The sequence below is a fragment of the Eptatretus burgeri genome, chromosome 2 (genome assembly GCF_056783735.1).
Source record: "Eptatretus burgeri isolate ZD-2024b chromosome 2, Ebu_testis_v1, whole genome shotgun sequence".
Lineage (NCBI taxonomy): Eukaryota > Metazoa > Chordata > Myxini > Myxiniformes > Myxinidae > Eptatretus > Eptatretus burgeri.
The window spans coordinates 144,581,156-144,601,380 of record NC_140962.1 but is presented as its reverse complement, the minus strand read 5'-3'; the positions used below and the strand labels follow the sequence as shown (position 1 = coordinate 144,601,380).

The 20,225-nt window shown below is 42.5% G+C and overlaps 1 long non-coding RNA gene across 5 annotated transcripts; it reads left to right on the top strand.

Moving 5' to 3' along the window:
* The first annotated feature begins 906 nt into the window (after window positions 1-906).
* Window positions 907-19,751, top strand: LOC147033416 (uncharacterized). Of its 5 annotated transcripts, none has more exons than XR_015051229.1 (4): window positions 907-1,139; window positions 10,168-10,263; window positions 11,228-11,461; window positions 17,535-19,751. It is a non-coding gene; the product is annotated as an uncharacterized LOC147033416 (long non-coding RNA). The 5 variants fall into 5 exon arrangements; XR_015051230.1 differs by having other exon boundaries at window positions 10,165-10,263; XR_015051232.1 differs by lacking the exon at window positions 907-1,139 and adding an exon at window positions 10,612-10,668 and having other exon boundaries at window positions 8,358-10,263.
* Window positions 19,752-20,225: the final 474 nt, after the last annotated feature.

The window sequence follows — 20,225 nt, the reverse complement described above, 5'->3', positions numbered from 1 at the left end:
ATTTCTTGAGGGATGCAATAAAGGAGAATTCAGAGATTGGAGAAAAGAAACGCTGTAACAGTTGGATTTTTACGGCAAGGTATGAAGGAAAGGTTGAATTGAGAGCAGTCTGTTCAAATAGCAGAAGAGTAGTGCATTCTGATACAGTAAAGAGTACCACACGTGTGAAAGAGGAAGATGAAGCATTATAAGAGATCGTTTTTGTGATTATTATTAATGTTTGAGAGAGTTTTCAACAGATTAGGTCATGGAAGTGTTGTTGAAAAAAAATCGAGGAAGAAGAAGAGGAGGGGGAAAGAAGAGGAAATGAAGAAGAAGAATCAGAGAAAGGTCACGGTTTTTTTTTTTAAAGATAAGAAATGGAGTGATTTGTTGGGATGGGGGACGTTAAAAAAGTGGGAAAGATATAAATTGAAGATAATGGGGAGAAAAAACAAATAAACACGATCGTACACCGAGGGGAACAAAGGGTAGGCCTCAAGCACCCAATAAGAACAAGTTCGATGAAATCTCACAAAATAGCACGATTTTTGAAACAAAACCGAACTAGGAACACACAGTAACATGTAGGTGAGAAAATAAACAGTTAAAACGGGACAGATAACGACCGGAAACTTAACTTTGAGATTGTCAGCAGGGAGCCCCCCAAGGAGACCTGCCAATGCTCCAAACCAAGAACAGGAAGGATATTTAAAAGTTCATGATAGACGCTCTCAAAAGGCACCCTCAATGCGAGTATGTGTACAGGTGTTTAGTATTTAAGGAGATGCAGATCCTGTATGTAAAAGAGACGAGGAAGAAGAAGAAGAAGAAGAAGAAGAAGAAGAAGAAGAAGAAGAAGAAGAAGAAGAAGAAGAAGAAGAAGAAGAAGAAGAAGAAGAAGAAGAAGAAGAAGAAGAAGAAGAAGAAGAAGAAGAAGAAGAAGAAGAAGAAGAAGAAGAAGAAGAAGAAGAAGAAGAAGAAGAAGAAGAAGAAGAAGAAGAAGAAGAAGAAGAAGAAGAAGAAGAAGAAGAAGAAGAAGAAGAAGCAGCAGCTCCCTTCGAGCCAGCGTTCGCTTCGTGAGACGCAGCTAAAAAAAAATATTGAAACTTTCGATCGACTGCGTTGCACGCCAGCCTCCTGCCGTTCCTTCAAAAAGGGTTGGTGTGTGTGTGTGTGTGTCCTTGTTCGTGCTTGTGAGTTTCCCCCTGTGTTTTCTTCTCTTTGTTGAGGCGAGGGAGAGCGAGGGAGAGCGAGGGAGAGCGCGCAGGGCGAGTCAGTGTGTGTAGTTTGGCCTAAAGAACCACGTGTTTTTTGAGGCCTGTGCTCTGCTCGCCATGTTTTCACCTTCACCTGCAGGTTTTGTTTGCGACAGGTTCTCTTCAGTAATAGTAGGAATGGAGTTATCGTGATTTTATCAATATATTCCTCCGTTCGTGATAAAGCAGAGATATTGTGTCAGTTTATAAAACACCTTGGCTCGGTGTTGCCGTGACTCCTTTCCGTTTGCGTTCCTCATTCCACGGTTCGCCACATTTTGTCTTTCCCACGACATTGTTTTCTCGTTTTGAAGAACAACGCCCAATCGATCAATGCCTCAGCAACGCCGGTTGTTGAAAATCGAATATTATACGATGTACAAGATTTACCCGACGGAGACGATGAGGTGCTTCACCTGCGGTGAGAACACAGACATTTTACAAGGTGCTACGTCCGACGGCCTACCCGCTTTGACGAGGTTTTTAAAGCTATTTTCTGTTGTATCTCGCTTTTCAAATTGTAGAATTTAATCAAACTTGATGAAAAGGTAAAGTAAGACAGGGTAATTAAGTGATTCTATTTTGGGCCGGATGTGATAAAGGTCAAGTGTCAAAGGTCAAGGTCAAACTGAAATTTTACTGTCTACGCCCAAACTCAAGAAATATTAGACAGAATTTCATCAAACTTGGGACAAAGGTAAAGTTACACAGGGCAATTAACTGATTAGATTTTGGGCCAGATATGATAAAGGTGAATGGTCAAATATATCAATACTCAAGTGTTTGTGCGGGAGAGCAGAGGCATACCCATCGACTGCGTGCAGTCGAATTACTCTCGTCTTATTTAATTAAGTTTGAGTTATTTCGGTTTGTCTCTCCCACCACCCTCCCTCCCTTTTTTGCCGGATTAGAGCAATAGGGGGAGTGAGTACACACCCTCGTTACGAGGTGTTTTAAAATCTAACGCGAAAGCATGCATTTGTATGTGTTCTTCCTGAAGTTCCCATTGAGGACATGATCCTCGCAGTGGCAGCCATTATTGGTGATGATTGATGAGGATACCTGCGCTGCATTGCACACGAATCAGAAGGTCGTTATGTTTGGCTCAGAAGAGAGACTTGTACACGATGGGACGTGAATACTGGGATATCCATGGAAAGTGGTCATTTGTCATGCCTTCGCCAATGGATACGCCTGCAGTGAAAATCGTTATCTAAAATGTTCCACCATTCATCTTGAGTGTGAAACACGTGATGAGCTTTCGACGTCAAGTGTTTATGGTTCTTCCGGATCGAGGGGACGAAACTGGGCTGAACGTCTCATTTAAAATTGTGCCGAATGACCGTGAGTACCCGTTGTTTGCATCTTCAGCTACCCGAACGTGTTTTCAATGTGTAGTCTTGGGACGTGTGAAAAGGTTCTGTCCCAAAGTCACATGTGTACAGTGTGGCGAAGTAGGCCATGCTGCCACTGATTGTCCGAAGGAGATACTTCCTGTGCCGAGTGAATCGCATGGGGGTAGAGCCCACTGGTTCAGTGGTTAACCTCCGCCATCGAAGATGGATGGAGGTTACTGTTTTCACCCCTGTCTGTTTGTTACTTCTGAAATCTAAAGATTTCGTAAGTATATTGATGACTTCCGTCGTCTGTTTGTGTGTTTGTTTGTGTGTGTTTGTAGGCACGATAACTCGAACGGAAGAAGCACCCAATGTCAAATTACACCACGTGATTCAGGAGAGATGGCTCGTGCTGATTAGATTTTGGTCAAAATCGGTCAAAGGTCAAGGTCACGGTGAGGTCAAATATTCGATTTTTGATGGTTTGGTACAGATAACTCGAACGGAAGAAGCTACCAACGTCAAGTTACACCACGTGATTCAGGAGGGTGATGGCTAGCGCTGATTTCATTTTGGTCAAAATCGGTCAAAGGTCAAGGTCACAGTGAGGTCAAGCATCCAAAACATTCGATTTTTGATGGTTTGGCACAGAATCATCGTAGAAGCCTCTGGTTTGCGTCCCTACCTTGTCTTGAGACAGCTTTTATTAGACAAGGTCAGAGGTCAAGTTGACGATTTCGTAAGTACCAGTCTATGACTGCTTGTTAGATTTCGTAAGTATATTGATGACTTCCGTCATCTGTTTGTGTGTTTGTGTGTTTGTTTGTGGGCACGATAACTCAAGAATGGAAGAAGCTACCAATGTCAAATTACACCACGTGATTTAGGAGGGTGATGGCTCGTGCTGATTAGATTTTGGTCAAAATCGGTCAAAGGTCAAGGTCACAGTGAGGTCAAACATTCGATTTTTGATGGTTTGGTACAGAATCATCGTATAAACTTCTGGTTTGCGTCGCTACATTCTCGAGAGACAGCTTTTATTAGACAAGGTCAGAGGTCAAGTTGACGATTTCGTAAGTACCAGTCTATGACTGCTTGTTTGTGTGTTTGTTTGTTGGCACGATAACTCGAGAACGGAAGAAGATACCAATGTCAAATTACACCACGTGATTCAGGAGGGTGATGGCTTGCGCTGATTAGATTTTGGTCAAAATTGGTCAACGGTCAAGGTCACAGTGAGGTCAAACATAATTCCGTAAATTCATGTGGAGAAATGGAATATTTTTGCTTCGGTCGACGTTATGAGTTCTTTTTAACTTCGATTTTAATTTTGTCCTCGGTTTTTGCAATCACTTAGGACGCTTAACACTCGGTTGTCGAAATTCTGGTAAAAATTGGATGTTTTTTGAGACGTTTTAAGATTGTATAAAAAATATTTCACTCGCCGCATCACGACTCGTCACGTGGTGCAGCGCGCTCGAGCAGACGCGTCGTTGAGTCACGTAAAGGTTTTGCGTGTGTGCGCTGACGGTGTTTTCGATAAAGATGGTGTTTAAAAGTCATTTTTTATCCCAATAAAGGTTATCGTCGCATGCCTGACTCGCTATGCCGTCGGATTATGTAAAGATTGTTGGTGGATGGCCGAATATTATGGTTTTGTGACTTTGATAAAATAATATTAAATAATTTCGTGGAGAAATGGGAATTTTTGCTTCGGTCGACGTTACGATTTTTGATGGTTTGGTACAGAATCATCGTAGAAACTTCTGGTTTGCATCGCTACCTTCTCTCGAGACAGCTTTTATTAGACAACTTCAGAGGTCAAGTTGACAATTTCGTAAGTACCAGTCTATGACTGCTTGTTGATTTTGTCAACTATGTTGGTTTGTTTTGTTTGTTTGTGTGTACGTCTCGCTCTACAGATCGCATTTCGAGTCGGAATGTCATGGAACTTCACCAATGGACTTATTGGCCACCAGAATAGAACCCGATAACTTTTGGCATGCCAAGGTCAAAGGTCAAGGTCAGGAAAAATTCCTGAAAATCGCGAAAATCCGTATCTTTTAGCATGGGCCGATTTTCAAAAATTCATGTCTCCGCCAAATCTTAACGGATTCCTTTCAAATTTGAAACACGGACGTAGGAGGGGAGTATCTTTGACTGGATTAAAAAATTAGTCACATCCTTTAGGATTACGGAGGTGACAGGTATTTTAATTTTACATGGTAAGTGCTATCTATGGTTTTTCATGGTAGTCATGATCACTTATGAATCATAATGCCACTAAATATGCAGAAAAAATTACCATTCGCAGTGAACAATTTCATGGAATTTAAAACGAATCTCCTTGGCCTCTAATATTACACAATCCTCTCATCGCAGATCTGAACCTCAGGGTTCAGATCTATGGGGTTCAGATCTATTCTCTCATATTGCAATTCTATAAAAAAACCTATGAGTAGGCGTCGCGTAATACGCACGCAATACGCACTTGAAGTCAGCAATATAAGCCGCACCGGGCCTGCTTTTTCTTGTTTGTTTACCCAAAAAACTATGTTTAACCCCAAAAATACCTATTTTCGCTCAATATTCTTGATGGTACGCGATCTTGTTGAATTTCGTCAAGTCCTGGCCCTATGGGCCATTTTTATTTATTTGTTTGTTTGTGAACAGTATTACGGAAAAACTCCTGGACGGATTTCGACGAAACTTGGTGGGGGGATTAGGTGTGGTCCAAGGATTATGCCATTAGATTTTGGACTTGGTCCAAAGTCCAAAATGGCCGTTATGGCGGCCATTTTGAAAAAATATTTGAATTTTTGTTTTTGCATTTCTACATGTTTTAAGTGATTTCCAACCCCCAAAAAATTAATTTGTTAGAGAAAAAAAAAACTTAGAAAATTTTGCAACTTTTTTTTCAAAAAAAATTTCGATTTTATTTGAAAAATATTTGAATTTTTTTTTGCATTTCTGCATGTTTTAAGTGATTTCAAACACCCCCCCGCCCCAAAAAAAAACTTTGTTAGAGAAAAAAAACCCCAGAAATTTTGCACCTTTTTTTTCAAAAAAATTTCGATTTTTTTTTTTTTGGCATTTCTACATGCGCATCGATCTCTTTTAGTTTATTCAACCGTGGTTCATTAGAGTCTGATCCGTTTTGACCTACAATGAATAGGATATCAGGTTCACTTAAGTGACCCAGCAGTATTGGCGGCGGAGGTTTTGCACTCCACCGAGTGCTTCCCCTCTAGTTGTTAATGCTTCCACTCTTGTCCCCAATGAAGACGTGAGTGTGCAACCTAAAGTGGTCTCAGTAAAGCGAAGAGCACCTGGTGCTTCTGAACTTGAGGGTTTAGTAAAGAAGATCACGTTCGACATCGACAGCGCTGCTGAACCTTCAGCATCCTTTGGAAAATTCTGTCTCAAACGTTAATGAAGCGAAAGAAACTGGTGTGGTGGAGAACAAGTTTGCGAGCGTGCAACATGATCCCCTGAACATGAATGTTCATGGGATTGATTCTGAAAGCAGGATTAACACTGATATTGAGTGTGAAAACGAAGGCTCACTGCTCGATGTTCCTGAAGTTGAACAAACGTTGAATTCAAACATTCGTTGTGTTTTAACAAATGAGGAAACAAGCAGTCATAGACTGGTACTTGCGAAATCGTCAACTTGACCTCTGACCTTGTCTAAAGGCCCAGTCACACCTTGACGTTTAGCCAGCAATGGCAACGTATTAAAATGTATGTAAAACGCTAGCTTACGTTGAACTTTTGATGTGTTTTTTTTTTTAAAGATTCAGACGTATTCATAACGACTTGGTCTTATGCGCAACATATTAGTAACGGACACAGAACGTTTCGTTGTGTTATAGATAACTTATACCAACGAATGCTGAACCTGTTGTCGGCTTTCATAACCTATGCCCAACGATAGTTTAACTTATGCATAGCGCGCTGCACGTATCGCCGACGATGACGTGGCGTAGCCTATTAAAAGGCTGCCGCACAATGATTCAAATCATAACCGCCGGAGAAATGGAAGTGTCAACATCGCAGTCACACCTTGGCGATCTTGCCAGCGTATGCCGACCTCTGAAAAATGCGTCTAAAACGTTGGCGCACGTCGAATACGGTATGGGTAAGTTTGGTATGCGTGAATAGAATGCTAAAGTACGCTATCATGCATCGTATTAAGTGGAGTACGTCTTGTAATTTTAAACATATTGAAAATTTTACAACGTACTTCCCGTATGACACACGCTCCGCATGCGATGGGAATAAGTTGTACACACGATATGCGATCGTTGACACACATCGACACACGTTACTTGAAAGGTACTCATAAGTCGAAACACGTCAAGGTAATGGTTGGCGTCAGTGTTCCAGACTCCTGTTTTTTTTTTTTCTTCGGTATGACGGTGTTCAGTGTACAGTGCGGTTATGATTTAATTAGTTGAGTGGCAGCCTATTAATTATATTATATTATAACCGCACTAGAAATCGAAGTGTCAAAATTACCATCATACCGAAGGAAGGAAGAAAAAAAAAATAAAAAAAATAAAACCAGGGAGTCTGGAACATAATATAATTAATAGGCTTATAATATAATATAATTAATAGGCTGCCGCACAACGATTTAAATCATAACCGCACTAGAAATCGAAGTGTCAACATCACCGTCATACCGAAGAAGAACAAAAAAACAGGGAGTCTGGAACACTGACGATAAACATTACATTGACGTGTTTCGACTTATGAGTAACGTAAAGTAACGTATGTTGACGTGTGTCAACGATCGCGTGGCGTGCTTACAACTTATGCCAGCGTATGCGGAATGTGTGTCATATGTCGAGTACGTCGAGAAATTTTCAACATGCTGAAAATTTATCGACGTACTCGGCGTATGACGACTTATGCCAGCGTACTACGACGCATGCCAGCGTGCTATTAACGTATACAAAACTTACCCATAACGTATTCGACGTGTGCTAGCTTGGTTCGGCAAATTTTTCATACGTCGGCATACGCTGGCTAAAACGTCAAGGTGTGACAGCGGCTTCACACTTCGATGTCTAGTGCGGTTATGATTTGAATCGTCGAGCCGCAGACTATGAATAGCCTACGCCACGTGATCGTCGGCGATACGCTGCCGCGCGCTATGCATAAGTTAGACTATAGTTGGACATAGGTTGTAAACGCCGCCAACACGCTCAGCATTCGTTGGTACAAGTTATATATATGTGATTAAAACGTTCTGTGTACGTTACTAATACGTTATGCATACGTCCAACACGTTATTATATGCCCAAAACTTAAAAAAACAACAACAAATAGTTCAGCGTACGCCAGCGTTTTACATCCATTTTGAGACCTTGCCATATGCTGGCTAAAACGTCAAGGTGTGACAGGGCCTTTACCGTGGTGTAGGAGTGGCAATGGCCAATGGCAGCAAATGTCATGGCGAGCAAAGACAGGGAGGTAAACTTGATTTTAATTTTAATGAACTCTGTGTGTGTATCACAGCAGTTGTTACTTCAATGCAAGCGATAATTCGTGGAATGCATGTGAACATAACCGCACGGGCACACACTACTTGTGGATGGTGATGACTTAATGTATTCTAATAATTTCTCGATTTCTTATGCGCATTTATAGATAAATACAATGCCCCAATCCAGTCATCGTTTACGAGAGCGAAGGAACAGCCTGCGTGGTTGTTTCTGGCTCGCGGTTTGAAAGTTTTTGGGGGGGGCTGGGGCGGGGGGTTGCACGTACGGGCACGCACTTACTGGCACGCGAGAGCGAATGAACGGCCTGTGTGTTTGTTTCTGGCTCGAGGTTTGAAGGTTTTTTTTTGTTGTTTTTTTTTTTGGTTTGCAGGTACGGCCACGCACGTACGGGCACGTACGAGTAATTGTGAATTTTCACATCAATTGATGAAGCGGTTCAAGCAAAAGAATTTTTTTTAATGATTTTTGCTGAATCCAAAATGGCTGTCAGACCATGTGACATTAATTACTCGTGATTAACCTGGTATCTCGAAAGATTGGGGAACATTTGTTTGAAGTTTCCCCTTGATCTGTCCAGCCGTTCTGGAGAGGATTTTTTTAATGGGTTTCAGAGTAAATCCAATATTGATGCCAAACCATGTGAACCATGACATCATATGTGTAAAAGTTTTGTTCCTCATGAATAGGCAGGCGGTCATACATGTAAAGTTTCGCCTTGATCTGTTCAGTCATTTCAGATATTTTTGAAGGTTTAAACCCCAAAAAATATTTGCCTGTCGAATCATGTGACCGATGCCATCAAATTTTTTTTCCCTTCTGTGGACCAATTTATCCCTTGATGACCCTCAAAATTTTTCATATTGATCGGATGTGGCGTTCTACATATGCAATAATGACGTCATAATGAAGGCACCTATGAAGTCGTAAAAATGTCACTTATTTCCCATGAAAAGTATTTGCCATGTGCTGAGTTTCAATTTTTTCATTGGTGTGGTTTCAGAGATACAGATGTCAAATTTTTTTCCAACATGGCTGCTACACCACGTCACTTATGACATCACAATTATGATTAGAACATTCTACATAAGTAGTTGCTCCTATGGTGACATTTTCGTCTCAAACCAACAAGCGGTTGCGGAGAAAAACCCAAGCGGTTTACGTGCTGCCTCAACGGTCTCCTTGGCTATTGGGCACAATCCTGGATGGGTCGCCACTCCGTCACAGGATACCAGCAAGCTGGCACTCATTTTTCTGACCTCAGAAGGATGACAGGCTGAGTCAGCCCCACCTGGTATTAATTCAACAGCCAGGCAGGATTTGAACTCAGGACCCAAGGATCCTAAGCCCACCACCCTCACCATTCAGTCAACACCAGGCATATATTTTTAATATGAAATAGGCAAAGCCTAGAAATGAACAAAACCTATTAGAATTACCTTTCAGAACTCTTTTTGAATCGCGAGTGAGACCGTTGGACCGAATTTTCATTGGTCTTCAAGGCCTTGTTGCAGACCTGCCTGCTGTGCTGCTTGAACATTTGTTGTCTTTCACTCAGCCCAGATGTGCTTGGGCCAGGGTGGAGATGACACATTTGTACTATTCTTGACAAATTATATTGCTATTATTGTTCATATTATTGGTGTTAATTAATGTATGGTTTGTTTAATTATCATTATTTTTGTTTGTTATTTTGAAAATAGAATGCCAATCTGCTGAAGGACCTATTAAGCTGCTTTATACCCCTTAATGTGGCATGCGTTTAAAACATGGGAATTCTTCCGGGTTCTTTGTGGTTAATTAGTTTAATCGACTCAGGAGATCATGATAATTTTGGGGTGTTACATTCCACATCAGAATGCTCAAGTAGAACTCCACACCACAAAAAAAAAACATGACAAACACATACACTCATACATTTGTAGTAGAGATACCATTTAGTAGGTTATTTTTCTTCACTTTTGATGTATGGAAATGGTTAATACTGAAGTGGCTTCACCACTTTATAATGACTGTAAAATCTTCAATTTCCATATTAATTGTGGGCTTTTATTGTTAACTGAATGTATTTAATCCAAGCAGGGAATTTTGGCTGCAAAGTATCCTCCTCTGGTTGAGTCGATAAAGCAAGTAGGGTCCCAGCTGCAGCAGGTGCATCAGGAGGTTGAGGATACACAGGTAGGGTTGGTTATCCTTACAATAATTCATGGAATGGTGTCTGTGTGTTTGTCGCACTACTCCTACAGTTCTGGACTGATCACATCCAGACCTGCTGCATCGGATCAGCATGACTCCAGTTAGTGTATAGGGGTGTTTTTCTATTTGCTGTGTATTGTGTAGTGCTGCTCCAGGTGGGAGAGGGTGTTACAAGTCTTGACCATTTACAGTACATACAGTATTCCTGTCCCCATGTTTTCCAGTACAGTGAGGTGTTTTGAATTATAAGTAGAGGTTATGTTTTTGCTTCATGGATGTAACCTGGGTTATTGATTTATTTATTGTTGCCAATACACCACCCAAATAAAGGTATGCATCAGCAGAACGTGTTGCATGCAGCTTGGAACATGATGCCACGTGGGTCAGGTATTCTGCTAGTCATTATAATACAATGAAAATATAATATGGAACAAGATTACAATCTTCATTTCAAGAGATGATTGTCTTTTTAGTGTATTTACATTGATTGTAAAACAAGACAGAGGTTTATTGGCAAAAAATATTCATTCCAACAAAATTAAATTGGACAGAATAATGAGAAGAGAATTGAGATGGATGGGAATGAAGAAAATGAAATTCCAGGAGATTTCAGAAACAATCACATTGAGATGTTTTAAAGAAACTTTCAATCCTTCCTGTTTGTTCTCAGGAAGATCTTTGTATTCAAATCCACACTTTCTGACACATTTATGTGTGAAAAATGCTCTCGTTAACACCAATCTGGACTTGGGAAGTGTTGAAACCCCAGTGGTTTGGTCAAACTGATCATTGTTGCAGCCGAGAGCGTTTCCATTTACACTTTAGTTTTTCCTTTAAAATGGATCCCAAAGTCAGTTTATTGACTATAAAGGAGTTTATGAATTTTGTTTATGAATAACCTCTAATTTTTCATGAAACTTTAATGAATCTCAATGATTTTCTCCAGGTGTCAGGCAGAGAGAAAGAGGAATGGCTGGAGGTGGAGCGAAGAGAGATGTATCGAGCTGTGGATGAAAAGGTAAATCAGATGAAGAGGTGGCTCAGTGAGAGACAGAGTGCGAAGCTTTCTCACCTTGAACACCAGAGGGAGAAGTTGCAACAAGAAATGGATTCTCTCTGTGAGGAAGAATCCACCCTGAAAGCATCAATCGTTGAGCTGGAGGCCGTTTCATTTCTGGAGGTGAGGCTTGTTATAAACATTTAATAAAGTAGAAAAAGTTTAACAGTTTCACCTCAGGATAAGTTGATTACTATTTCAGAACAATCTTGAGGCTTTTATTTTGAATTAAGCTTTCACATATGTAGAGAGACACACACACGTCTGACAATTCTATTTCTTAATTGTACAGTATTGGCGATTCCTAAAATATTATATTGTTGCAGCCACCAGTCCACACCAATTGTGGGATTTCAATCTGGTGTCATATCAAAACAACCGCAACAATCACCCACCTCGAACACTTGCTGCCAGGTCTGCATTTGAGAACGGTGTAACTGTACAGTTTGGAGTCCCCAAAGCAGGCGAGGGACACACAGTTAAACGATCACGTGAATGATCTTAATCTTCAGATGAGAAACCGAAGTCACATGATGTGATTGTCTGGCAGTTCTGGAAACTGGGTAGTTGGATAAGAGGAACAATAATTCCCCTCACCTAACTACCAGGTATGTGCCCACGACTCCAGGAACAAATGGTTCGTCCTAAAGTAGCCAAAGGCTTATCTGGGCCTGAACATTCACACGAAGAGAGATAGAGGGGAAAACTCACAAGACAAAAAGAGTTCATAGAACATGATATCCCGCACAATGTTAAAGTAAACAGGAGGGCATGGGGGTTACATTCTTGAAAATCCCTGTGAACCGCAAATCCACAATCCGCAAACTTAAGGGATAATAGGGAAAATAAGGTGAGTGACTTCATCTCTAAAATTTGTCCAAACTGTACCATTCGGTCCTCGGGGTCTGTTGTTTGTTGGGGGGGGGGGGGGTTGTGCTGTTTATTTTCATGAACAAAAGAGATATTGAGAACATAAAAGTAAGCATTATTTTCCTGTGTTAAGAATATACGTTCAATGAAGTTTCTTTTCTTGAGTTATTAAGATCATGAAACTTACATTTTAATAATAATGATAAACTTGATCCAATAATACGATAAAGATGACTTGAGGGGGTATTTTGTTGACGGTCCTTGTTAATTTCGTGAATAAATGTGGAAAATAGTTCGCAAACCCGTGATTATTTGAGCGCATTGCCCACAATCCGCAAACCTTGCCTCAATGAATTCATAACGGCAGAGCAAATCCGCAAAGTGGAAACCAACGAACGGAATGGCTCTTCTGTACTTAAGTTTTAATAAAATAATGATTTTAAAGATCGTCCAGAAAATCTGGAAGTTTTAGTGCTACTGAAGCAGTCTTATTCACCAACTACCCTTGTAGACTGTAATAAGACGACCTTGACTCACAATTTGTGAGAGAGCAGTCCTGAAGAGAGATGGCTGCTTTTGCAGTCCCTGTGAATCTGCCTGAGTGAACTGCCAGACTCAACGGGACTGAGGCAGCTCTCGGCGTATTTCCAGGGAAATGTTGACTCTCATAGGCAGATGATCAGATGAAGCAATTGGAGCAGCCAAAGAGCAGGAAACATTTTCAGGAAGTTTGCCATCACCAAGTTTGGAAGGGAGAATTTGCCATTGGGAGAAATCCTGGTCAGAAAGGTCACACAATGAGTCAGTCCCATGGAGTCATCGAAGTCCTTTGCTGAAGTGCCATGGCTGGCGAAAGAGGTACCAACACCCAGCCAATATGCAAGGTGACAATTTAAATCACCACATATGAGACAGAGACAGAGACAGAGACAGAGACAGAGACAGAGACAGAGACAGAGACAGAGACAGAGACAGAGACAGAGACAGAGACAGAGACAGAGACAGAGACAGAGACAGAGACAGAGAGAGACAGACAGACAGGGGATGAGATGAGTGCTAAACACTTTTCAATGTTGTCATCGAGAGGGAGAGAGATGTTGGTGGGGTTATCACTGTTTGCAGGATGGCACAACACACGGCCAAACAAGATGTATGAGCGGTGGGAAAGTTGTAGACAGGTACTCCTGGGGGTTGGGAGTTGTAAGATCAGTACAAGGGCAGTGATAAATTGAGTTATTGATGTCAAGAGCAATTCAGCCACTGTGGCAGGATTTAGGCAGATCAAATCAGAAGAGACATCAATACGAAGGAGTCAGGGACGTACTGTGGGAGGGAAGGTTCTGCTCAACAGATGATATCCAGTTTATCGACAGCGACCTGGATTGAGATGTCAGGTTGGAGCAGAGACCTTGGATATTTCAGGTCCATACAGTTGGGGTCAGGTGAGGAGGCGTTGGGAGGGTGCATGATTGGGGGAGGGGCTAGGTAGGGGCCAGGTGAGTTGTGGGCTTTCATCGGGCAGTTTTGAGTGGATGGGGTAAGGAGGAAGCATTAACAGTGGGGAAGGGGGTTACGAAAGGAGGCGACATGAAGTGTCGGGATGTTAATTCCAAATTTATAAATTGGACAAACAGAGATAAATATCAGGGGATAGGAGATAAAAAAAAATTGTTGATGGTACGAGAGGAGGGTTGGTGGACGAAGTTCTTCGCTGACAGTTTTGGAAAATAATTTTGCAAAGATGAAGAGGAATAGATAGTGGTGAAGATGAACACATGGGGTAGTTGTGATAATTTCTTGAAATGAGGAAAGTGAAACCTTTTGAAATATTTTTAAATGCTTTTAAATGAGAAAGGTAGAAGCGTTTTATAGTCAATGAAAATTCATTTTGAAGATATACATTAAAAGGGGTGGAGGGGGGGGACAGGGGAGGGGGTGGTGTGGAGGGGGGAGGACAGGGGAGTGGGTGGTGTGGAGTGGGGGGAAGAATGTCATACAGGAAGGACAGGCAGAAGGAAATTGCAATAGAACCAGAACGGCACTCGGTGGAGCTCATACCTCTGCTAGGCTGCACAGTTTATGCTTTGTATCCCACTGAGAGGCCGGATCTGTATCCTGACCTGAACCAACGTCGAATCAGTTTGTTCTTGTCATCTTCCCAAATCATCCACCAAACTTTGTCTGATTCCATCCATAACCTTTTGAGATATCATGCAAATATCGAACATATATGGTCAAAAATCATTTGAAAATTCTCGTATCTGTATCCGGATAAAGATATTCACCAAAATCGAATCGATTCATCTTTGTCAAACGCCCAAATTGTCCACCAAGTTTCGTCTGAGTTGGTCCGTAACTTCTTGATATATCCTACTCATCGACAAATAAACAGACAGATAAGCGGGTGAAAAATAACTTCCATCCACCTTCAGTCAGAGGTAATAAAATTGGGTGGAGTGGAAAAAAATGTTTTTTTTTTTTGTCAGGTGAGGAGGGGAAATATGATGATTATGAGGTAGAAGTAAAATATTTGGGAAGAAAGAGGAAAAACGAGGACTCTGGGGACAAAAGACAATTTCAAAGTTGCAATCTGAGGAGTGGCTAAAGTAAGCCTGGCCTTGAGCAACATGGAAAGGAATTTGATAAATGCAGCACAAGACAATACGATTTAAAGACATAAAATTGGACGGGATATAACAGCAACACAAGAATGAAGATATAATATAAAAAACATGTGTGCATGAGGGTGGAGGGATTGTTGCAGACAGAAAAATATCAGGGAAATTGAAAGGGAATGTTCTGGTGTCTTGTGTAACTCCAGCCTACCTTGTCAGTCTGCTGATGATGGCATGGACATAGACAACAAAAGAGGCTGCAGGTGTGTGAGAACAACTGGGTCAGGAGGATTGTGGGAGTGAAGAGAGTGGATAGAAGGATATATGAACTGAGGGAAGAGATTGGGTGCAAGTAAGCTTAATGGGGAGATTGGTAAAATGCCAGCTGCAACGAGCTGGACACTTGGTGTGGTTGGAGAAGAGAGAATGTAAAGAGAGCGGATCGGTTGTCGGAGTAAAAGAGATGGGATGATTTCACACCCATGTTTGAGATGGGATGATTGTGTGAGGAGGAATATCAATAAGGTGGGGAGAGTTGGCTGACAGAGGAATGTGAAGGCAGAGTCGAAGATCAGTGCCATCAGATCTCACCCATTATAAAGGCAAGATAAGACGAAGAAGAAGAAGAAAAACTGTGACAAATATCATTTGCAGGGTGGATTTGATGGACTCAGCTCTCAGGAATGGGTGAAGGAGACTGGACTTTTTACAGCGCGTGTGCTGGTATATGATTGCACCGACTTTGAAATGTCCCCGGTGTCTACCATGTCTCTGGTGTCCCCCCCCCCACCCCCCACGCGCCTCAAGTGACAGCCAATGACGGCCGTCCGGTAGATGACAGTGCGTAACCCAGACGGAAATGGTGACAATTGACAGAAATACCCGAGTATTTCAATGGAAATTTGGGAAACTAATGGGATATATATGTGAAAACCATTGAATTTATTGCTTGAAGGAGAAAAAAAACTAAAACGCTCCCTTCTCATGTACGAACGAATGAAAGACGTCATTTCCGCCCACCATGGCATTTCGCGCCGAATGCTGAAAGCTAAGTTCTTCTTATGCCATCATTCTCTTTCTTATGCCATCATTCTCATCAATATTAGCCATAAACAAGTGTTTCGTCATGCATTAGTCGTTGAAATTTACTTTCAATGGTGGCACAACAATGGTGGCACGGTGATATCGATGGTAAACAAATGCAGTTCGGAGGCATTCTTGAGGACGCAAATGGGTGTGATGACCTCGGACCAAGTGAGATGGAGTGTACCCTTTACCTTCCTTGCCTGACTTGTTTCGGTTAAGTTCTCTCTTTTTAGGTCATCTCTTCGAGCATGACCTAATAATATTGGTGTTGAGAGGAGAGGTGACGATCCGTCCGTCTGTCCGTTCACAATGAAGTTGAAGCGGGAGATCTGGTCATTAGTGATCCTGATAGAGGTCGATGAGACGTACACGATGGTATGACTTTCAAGGTCACCGAAGGTCAAGGTCAAGGTCACGAGGCCTTTGAAGTTGCGAAAATGACGATTTTCAAATTCTATCTCCTCCGCCATTTCTCAAGCGATCTTGAATTTCATTGTGGCATATGAATCTATGGGAAAAAATATCTAAATTTTGATCGGGCCAGATTTTCGATATTCGCTTTCGTTTTCGTGTCACGTGACTTCAAAGTTGGCAAAAAATGCGAAAATGACGATTTTCAAAATCTATCTCCTCCTACATTTCTCAAGAAATCTTGAATTTTATTGTGGCATATGACTCTATGGGACAATATCTAAATTTGGTCGGGCCGGATTTTCGATATTCGCTTTCGTGTCACGTGACGTGACTTCAAAGTTTGCAAAAACTGCCCTACCATCAGGAGGCTATATATTTTCTCACAGAGATGACCGTCATTCCCGCACGGGGGTAATTTTTTAGATCATCTCTTCGAGCATGACCTAATAATATTGGTGTTGAGAGGAGAGGTGACGATCCGTCCGTCCGTCCACAATGAAGTTGAAGCAGGAGATCTGGTCATTAGTGACCCTGATAGAGGTCGATGAGACGTACACGATGGTATGACTTTCAAGGTCACCGAAGGTCAAGGTCAAGGTTACGAGGCCTTTGAAGTTGCGAAAATGACGATTTTCAAATTCTATCTCCTCCACCATTTCTCAAGCGATCTTGAATTTGATTGTGGCATATGAATCTCTGGGACAATATCTAAATTTTGATCAGGCCAGATGTTCGATATTCGTTTTCGTTTTCGTGTCACGTGACTTCAAAGTTGGCAAAAAATGCGAAAATGACGATTTTCAAAATCTATCTCCTCTTACATTTCTCAAGCAATGTTGAATTTGATTGTGGCATATGAACCTATGGGACAATATCTAAATTTGGTCAGGTCGGATTTTTGATATTCGCTTTCGTGTCACGTGACTTCAAAGTTGGCAAAAAATGCGAAAATGACGATTTTCAAAATCTATCTCCGACATTTCTCGAGTGATCTTGAATTTGATTGTGGCATATAAATCTATGGGACAATATCTAAATTTTGTCGAGCCGGATTTTCGATATTCGCTTTTGTTTTCGCGTCACGTGACTTCAAAGTTTGCAAAAACTGCCCTACCTTCAGGAGGCTATATATTTTCTCGCAGAGATGACCGTCACTCCCGCACGGGGGTAATTTTTTTTTTCTTCCTCTTTTTTTTTTTTTCTCTTTACAGACAGGATGGTGTGTTTCTTACTCAACTGTTACCTTCGTGGATGCGTGCTCATGACATACTGGTGGCCTCTCTGGCACTTGGAGAGGGTGACCTCGCCTGGCCCTTGCCAACAATTTCTCCCATCAATACTACTCGTACCAGGTGTCACACATGAATGGTGCGGAGGAGAGTCCATCGAACCTAACCATTTACTTTTAGTTCTAGACAATGCAACAAATAAAACCCTGCTATGGCTAGAATGATCCTAATGACCCATTTTTCCCGACCTGGCACACTGTTCCATTCTACTAAACCTGGGCAAGGCCCTTCTTTGTCTTTTTCCATTTGGTGGTGCCAGGCATAACTCGCTGGCTGGGGAGTGTGACTACTACCAAGCCTCTTTGCCTGCTTCCAATCGGGGGTGGAGGACATCCAGCGACCTCGGGGTTCACCTGAGCATGCTTCTGGCGCTCCTAAGGGGTGGTTCTCTCTAGCCCCCATACTGTGCTCTCATAGCACCCATACTGTGCTCTCATAGCACCAACACTGTGCTCTCATAGCACCCACACTGTGCTCACATAGCACCCATACTGTGTTCTCATAGCACCGAACCCTACGGTGCTCTCCTGGCACCTCTGACAGCCTTCGCCTGCCAGGAACCCCCCAAAGCCCTGCTGCCCCATTTCCCGACTCACCAACTTCCCATACCAGGTCACACTACCAACAAGTATCCCCCATACCTTGGCCTGCACCTACCCCTCGCAGTCCGCCTGCACAATGGAACAGCAGCCAGAATCCATGTCGAATCCTCTCCAAGTCCCCCTAACCTACACCAACCTGGTTAGGAGACTGCTACCGACAGGGTACGTTGTTCGCACTCACTCTCCTCATCTGCACATTCACCCAAACACTTTAGTCATTCATTCCACAGTGCCACACATCCAATCCACAACACCATCCAACACCTTTCACTTTTATGTGAAAACAAAAACACACCAGTCCCTCGGATCCCACTTCGTCATCAAATTTAACTGGCACACTTCTTCATCAAAACCCAATTAATTTGTCAATGCGTCCGTTGTCCGCTGGTCTCCTCCATACTGCCCTCATCGTTTCTTTCCAACAATTTAAACGAGGTATCAAAATCTCTTCACCATCCCCATGGACCTCTACATGGTTCTAACCAGGCACCTCAATCCTTCCTCAAACAAGCCAGTCTTTGTCATCCACTTGTTTCAGGTGCGTTTAACGCTCTGCCTGTAATGTCTCCACCACTTTTTTTTTGTAATAATCACCCAATTCCACTCGTGCCACTCTTATGCCTCTATCATCTCTCAATTTGCAATCACTTTCAGCACAATTCTCAATCAAAATTTTCACATCTCCATCTGGCCTGCCTCTTTGGCTCATTGGAAGGGGAGTGAGGGAACGAATCACTCATTTCTCATTACATGAGCCCACCGCCTTTCCGCCACAGCTCAAAGGGGTCACGCCTCAAGGGGGGCTGTGATCTACCCCCTCTTTTTCTCCAGGGTTTGCGGAAGTCAGGCAAACCCCAATCGGTGGAATGGCCTCCCCTCTTCTCCAGGGTTCATGGAAATCAGATAGACCCCAATAGGTGGAACGGCCTCCCCCTCTTCTCCAGGGTTCCTGGAAATCAGGTAAACCCCAATGGGTGGAATGGCCTCCTCTTCTTCTCCAGGGTTAACGGAAATCAGGTAAACCCCGATCAGTGGAATGGCCTCCGCCTCTTCTCCAGGGTTCACGGAAATCAGGTAAACCCCGATTTGTGTGCTGAACCCTGGAGAGAGATTGGCGGTCTCGCATCATCGATGTTGCGCGGAGCCGGAACGCGCTGAGGAGAACGTGTGCACGCGGTGACTAAAGAGGCAACGGGAGAACTGCGCCGCCATTTCTTGCGGCGCGGCACGTTCGAGCGGGAGTTTGAACCCGTGGTCACCCGCTTGTTTGTTACGAGCGACATTTGTGCTTTTTGGACGCTTTCCTCTCGTCCATGAGCCATCACCAAGTACTCTGTCTGCATGCATGCTGTTTGTCTGTCTGTTTTGTCTGCAGGTGTTGTATAAGGCATATTTCGTAGTGATCCCCTCGAAACCTTTAGACCGTGGTTCCCCAGTTAAGAACGGGTGAACGGGTTGATTGTTAATAAAAACCATTGTCGTGTTTATTGTTTGTGTTGTGATCCCTAATGTCCTCAATAAATCTGGTTAATTCGTATGCAGTTGCCGCTATGGATTAATGCGTGTCGCGTCAAGGAACGATCTGTTCGATTGGCATATAAAACCAAAGTGCTTACAGACTGGTAGACTCCGCTCGGTCACTGACAAAGCCAGTCTGTAACTAGAGGTTCTATCTCCCCAACTCGTAAGGTACAGGATTACGTTGGTATCGCGATTGAAGACGCGTGACCCGAGGCCTGTGCCGAGCCGGCCGGTGTTATCGACTCCCGGAGACGGTGGTGGCGAGGCTGGCACCTTGGACCGGGTCAGATTCCCACCACCCTGGATCTGCAAATATATATATATATATATATATATATATATATATATATATATATATATATATATATATATATATATATATATATATATATATATATATTTATCCTGGTGTTGGTGCAGTGGTTCGGGCAGCGGCTTGGGATCCAAAAGGTCCTGAGTTCAAGCCCCGTTGGGCCACTGAATTAATACA